This window comes from Centrocercus urophasianus, unplaced genomic scaffold, assembly GCF_019232065.1.
Source record: "Centrocercus urophasianus isolate 14NV4802_14NV808 unplaced genomic scaffold, USGS_Curo_1.0 seq_15, whole genome shotgun sequence".
NCBI lineage: Eukaryota > Metazoa > Chordata > Aves > Galliformes > Phasianidae > Centrocercus > Centrocercus urophasianus.
In genome coordinates, this window is record NW_024884697.1 from 29,413,862 (window position 1) to 29,420,105 (window position 6,244).

The following is a 6,244-nucleotide window of genomic DNA, read 5'->3' on the forward strand; positions in this document are numbered from 1 at the left end:
TATATATATATATATATAAAAATAAATCAATACTTCCAAGTTCAAGGGTGCCAGGTGCCAAATAATTTCTGCTGAGTAAACTTTGTGTGTTCTTTGAAAGATTCTTCCGTATTCATTAGCATGTATGTGAACAATCATTAGTTTTATTCCTTTTATCTTTTGGGCTCCTATGCCTTGATACAAAGAGAACAGAGGCTGGGGTGCCCACAGGAAGAAGAAGAATAAACTTTAGCAAATGGAATGATATATCACTGTTGAAGGGTTATGAATGTTGGTTGCATTTTGCTTAATATTTCATCTCAATGCTGCTTCAAAACTGGTTAGTATTTAATAAATCATTTAAAGATTATTTTGATTGCTTGTTAAAACCTGTCATTCATGCTAATTTCTATTCATTTGAATGTTAATAAAAATATCTTTACATGCCAAGGATCCAACAGAGCTTACTTTTGCTTCTTAGAAGAATTGAGCACCAAAGAGAGTAAAACAGAAAAGTAAATTCCAGTCAATTCCATTTATTCACAGTACTTTCTCATGAATCATCTCTCTATAGTAATAGAGAGAGCAAGTGAAAAGTTCATTGTTACATCAGCTGCCATCTACTTAGTCAATTTGGCAGCACCTTGGAGTCAATAAAAAGTAAAGTATGATTGTAAAGCCTCCTGTCCCAATTGTTTTTAAATAATGTCTGCTCCTTCAAATTAAAATTCCTCAAAAAGTGGCTTGCTCTTTGGTGCAGCTGTCTTTGTTTAATCTCCTTACTTCTTTAGCTGGTTCAACTACGTTTGTACATACTACAAAGCCACTACAATTTGTGGCTCAAATAAATTCTTAAAGTTCTAGAATTTGTAATGGCCCTATTTTTAGAAAATCTATGTAACCCGATAGAGAAGATAAGAATTCAGAAAGCATGTTTAGCCTCTAGCCTGATGAGCTTCCTTTGTTTATATAACAGATGCGTTTTTCAAATTTCAATAGAATATAAGTTACAAAGCCAATGACTCTTTCACAGTCAGAGCAATAATTATGCAGAAATGATGTGTTTAGATGGCCTTCTGTAGGCAGAAGTTCCTTTGTTCTACTTGTGGCCTGAGTCAAACAGGAGCTGTATGGCCCAAGTTAATGACTTATCAAGCTTGAGCAGTTTGCATTAAATGCACACACATGTCTTTCATTTGGGTCAGCACTCCCAAGAGAAAGCATGTGTACCTCCAGAAGACCTTGTAAGTATTGATGAGGATATCACCTTGAGTCTATCTCTGTGTAATATAATTAATTGAACAAATGGTGCAACAATGTTTTGCCACAAAAGAAGAGACTTGAAATATTGTAGTCTCTATCGCTATATAAAGATATTAAGAGGAGGCATTGGAGCTGGGATTGTCCTGAAGTAAAGTCTCCTTTTGCCTTGAAGCCTATTCAGGAATGTTTAAAGCAAAATAGTTTTTGGAAACCTCAGCTATCCATTACTATGCAAAATAACTGAAGCAAAGAGGTTCTTCATCGTCTCTAGGCACCACGGGCTGAGCATTGACTGCTTGTCTTTATCTTGCACTTGTCTCCTTGGGTGGAGCCATATCCGTGCTGAGGATCATAGTTTCCTTTGGGAGACAGCTGCACCTGGGAAAGTGGTTCACACTCCCATGGATGTGTTGTAGCTCCTGTCTGCACAGAAGTGAGGAGCACATCTGGGATCACCAGGACCACAGCAGCAGTGGTGATGAATCCAGAGGGCAGAGCAGAGCAAGGGCACATAGGAGTGCTTCCCTGCCCTAGGACCTCCTTTGACCTCAGTCTCCCTTCCCATTACTTATTACTTTATTTTAGCTGATACTGGTTTAATGCAGAATGAAGAAATGGTGCTTGGAGTCAAAACTGTCCTGTTTCACCACGTGTTGATTTGCACAGTCATGTGTCCTTTTCGCCACCATTTGCCTTGGTAAATCACAGGTTTTAAAGGAAGCATCAGCTCATCTTACATCTCTAACACCTATTTTGCCCCTACATCAAGTAGTCCTGTGTCACCAAGATAAAAAAGTATTGATTTGTATTATGCATGCCCTTAACAGGATAACTTAAAAATACTTTTGCAAATAAACATTGGACCAAGAAATCCTCGTTAGTCTTTGCAGATCATACTGAAAATTATTTTTAGATGAGTTTTATTTCCTTCATCTGGGGAGAAACTGAGCATTGACTTCTGCACCTTCCTACACAGTCTTATCCAGATTACTTTGCAAAAAACACAAGTGGTGAACTCAAATAATTTAATTAGACTATCCTGAGCAAACCATACTAAGAAATCTAAATTCAACGCCTGGTGTGCCTACAGTAGTTTTATACCAAAAGTTTCACTACCTCATATTTCAATCTGTCAGATAATATTCAACACTATATATTTTTCTTCCAAAATGCTGTTATCCTGCTCCAGTGGTATTGTAAAACATGTCAGTTTAGACAGCCCAGAGGAAACAAGAAATGGGACAGGTCTACACCCAGGAACAGCTACTGCTACTGCTGATACAATTTTGTCCAGCTACAGCACAAGGATAACTTTTCACGAAGTAGGAAAATCTCAAATTCCTTACAGACATTATCTCCCTTACCCAAATGTGGGAAGAGAGAAGGAAGCTCTTCAATGGAAGAGAACCTCCCATGAAAGTTTGGCAGGTGTTGCTGAAGATTAAGGATGGCATTCCGAAGTGTCGCAGAACAAAGGAAAGGAAGCTGTTTATTTCACATCCCTTGTTTAGCACAAAGACAACTTTGCATCTGATCAAACCACAAGTGCATTTGGTACAAAAATAGATTTTCTTCTCAGTACTTAACAAAACGTAGGTTTTGGCACAAGTTTATAGGGCAAATTTTGCTTTTCATTGTCGAAAATTGTTGTATTTAATGTTTCCATACAGTCAAAACCATTCCCATTATTTCTTTACCACTGGCATTTATACGTGACCATGCTGAAGAGGTTATGCACGTGCCACATAGAGGAACCAGTGATGCCTGGCTAAACTATCTTGGCATAGGCAAGTGTGATCTGGAAAAGAACAGACATTTCCTTTGCTAATGAATTAGTGCAAGCAGTTGGACAGAAACAAGCTGTAAAATGCCAACTCAGCAGGAACACTTCCTCGAATACATAAAAGCTGTTCCTTTACACATGGCACAGCAAGATCTCTCCAAGAATTTCCAGGCCAGTATTCTTGCTTTTCAAAGTTTTTTCAAATGGGCACAAACCCTCCTCTCTTGAATGCCCCAAAACAAACAGAAAGGGATGTAAAAATTTAGAAGCATCAAAATATTAAAATCATCAGTCATGCAAAGCATGACTGGTTAAACTGGAAGAAGTGTCTCCTTGAGATTTTGCTTCTATCCTGAGTATATTTAAAAATAAAATGTCTGCTATTGCTGGGAAAACAAATATGATAAATCACAGAATCATAGAATATCCTGAGATGGAAGGGACCCTTAAGGATCACTGGGTCCAACTCCTGGCTCCACACTGAGCTCCACACTCCCGGAGCACACTGGGATATTTTAGAGTTGATCAAGCATTCAAGCATACAGCAGCTATTCCTGATTGCCTCTGGGATCTGCTGCCAGAGCACCACCTGTGGCTTTGGATTTAATTTTATAGGAGACACGTCATTCCTACGTGAAAGAAGGATCCCCTGACAGGTTCTGGGATTAAAACAGCTCCTACTATTTGTGAGTAAGCAAAGTGAGTAGTCTGTGAAAGACTTATCCTGGCATCACAACTGGCTCTACTGTGGTCATCTCAGCTAAACCTGCTGTGCTCGTGAGTTCCAAAAGTTGGTCTGTAAGGTGACCTGCATGAAGATGCCCTGTATAAAGATGTCCTGCAATATGTGGAGCAGGACTGGCAATAGAAAGATGGAGGGAAAAATGGGAGACCAAGAGGAAGAGAAATCAGTGAGGCATGAAGATGGGGACACCTAAGTAGATTGTATCTACTTAAAAAAAAACAATTATATCATAAAATATGCAGCAGTAAGGTAAAGAATGTGCCCTACTGTCATCAACAAATTGACTGCAATACCCTCTTCTGATCACAACATTTTTGACTTACATAGATTTCACTGATGCTCATGATAAGAAGTGTTTATTTTTTTTTTTGTCATAATGATGCCTTAGAAAAACATGTATTCTATTCCTGCTGAAATTTTCCCACTGAAGATAAAATTTATCTGAAGAGTTTCCATGGAGTATTTCTACATGGTGCTCCAGTGATGGAAGTTTTGCTTTGACTATTTTTAATGGCATTTTGTTGACTCACTTCAATAAAATATTTTTGTTTTCTTAACTGAATCAGTGTTCATGTTAAATACTTTCACAGCTCATTTCCATTTGGAACAAAAATGATTCTGGAATTTCCCATGAGATAGATTGTGTAGTTTCAATTTGCATAACAGTTATATTGAAGATGCTATCAAAGTGCAAGGTATTGCTTAATAGAAGAATGACCAGAAAGGTATCTTCTGATAATATAAATTAAAAAAATGAACATTTCCAATTTTAGAGGGAATAAGATTATAGCTAAGCCTTTAATTAAAAAAAAAAAAAAAAAAAAAAAGCTTCATGTATTTATGCTTCATATTATATGATTAAGGTCCTGTCAAGAATATGAGTGGAAAGTGGGACTCTGCCTATGCGCCGAACCCAGTTCAGATTCTACACCCAACCATAGGGGCACTCAGCTTTAGATGGAGCCTCTGTGTCTTTTGGATCTCTGGCTATCTAGGTCCATCTTCCTAGGCACATCTATAATTTTCAGTGCAGAGTAAATCAGTGCCAACCTTTTCTTCCTGAGAGCATTTGAGTTCTAGAAATGTAGTGAGCCTCTGCATACATAAATTGTCAGACTTATCCTGTGTGACAAAAGTGAGTTTCCTTCAAAGTTAAGATATTTCAAGTATTAATGGAGATAGCAGTGGCTTTTTTTTTTTATATAATGACCTTACAAGGAGTGAGAAGTCTGAGTACAGATTTCTTCTCAGCAGGCTCTCTCCTGGATCTTGGTTAGTTCAAACCCCTGTTGCCTATTGACCACGGGGTAGAAATCAGTGCAAGAGAAATGAAAGTGTAGAGAGGATTCGAGAAAGGTTCTGTTGCGTCTGTAACATCTTTCAGGAAAGGATGGCTCTTTGTGGGCACAGAATGAGAGGAACAAAGAGGCGGACATAATCTGTACCATCGGAGGGGTAATCTACCAAAAATGCTTGATTCGGGATTATTGCAAAAGTAGTGCTTAGAGTGAAAGCTGTAGCATTCACATCCTTGTTTTCTTAAAATAGGCACCTAAATAGGTATTTGGAGTAAATCTGATTCAGTCCTTCAGTGCATTAACTCTCCACGTAGAAAGATAAGAACAATAACAGCTGCCACAGTGATGATGTGAAAATACACCCTTGAATGCATATGAAGTACTATTCTGACATTTTCCATAGCGATAGCTGGGAGGAAATGAATCAATCTGTCTTTAGATAAGACAATGAATAAGTGGGCTGCTAGTAAGCATAAAACAAAACATTAAAGAACTGCTCATTGCTTTTCAGTGATCTGCTATTAAAAAGAAGTTTAAGTGAAAATACTGTGACAAAGAGTGTAATAAGATAAAAGTCTTTACTAAATAGAAAACATTTCTCTTTAGTACTTAATGTCTCTAAAAGAATGAGTGAGCTTAATTCTGCTTTTCAGTGCTGATATTTAGAAACAGACAGATTTCTTGAAAAAGCCAAGAATTTGTCTGTGTTTACGTCCAGAAAGGCTGGCTGGCACAATCCTGTCAAAGCATTTTCCTGATCAACTACTGGCATAAAGTGACAAGCAGGAAATCATAGTATCTCCTATAAATGGATAGAGGTTGCATCTTTTTCACTATGAAGTCATGTCTTTGTGACTGAACATGCCTAAATTCTTGTATTCACTTTCGATCTGCCAAGTAGTCTATATTTGTGTGACATAAGCATTTCATCCTTTTTTAGATAAGAGTGGTCTAATAGATAATATTTGAGGACATGGAAGGTCTTGTGACAGATGGAATCATAGATAAGAATGAAAGGCACATAAAGGAGATAGTGAATAGTCAGACAGCAACTTTTAAGAAGAAATATAATCTTGCTGCTGAAAGAACGACCCACTTCCAACTTATTCAGCATTTCAGGAATGGCTTTGTTTATAGAAGTAGTTGAAAATTTTGACCAGTCTCATTTATTTGCAT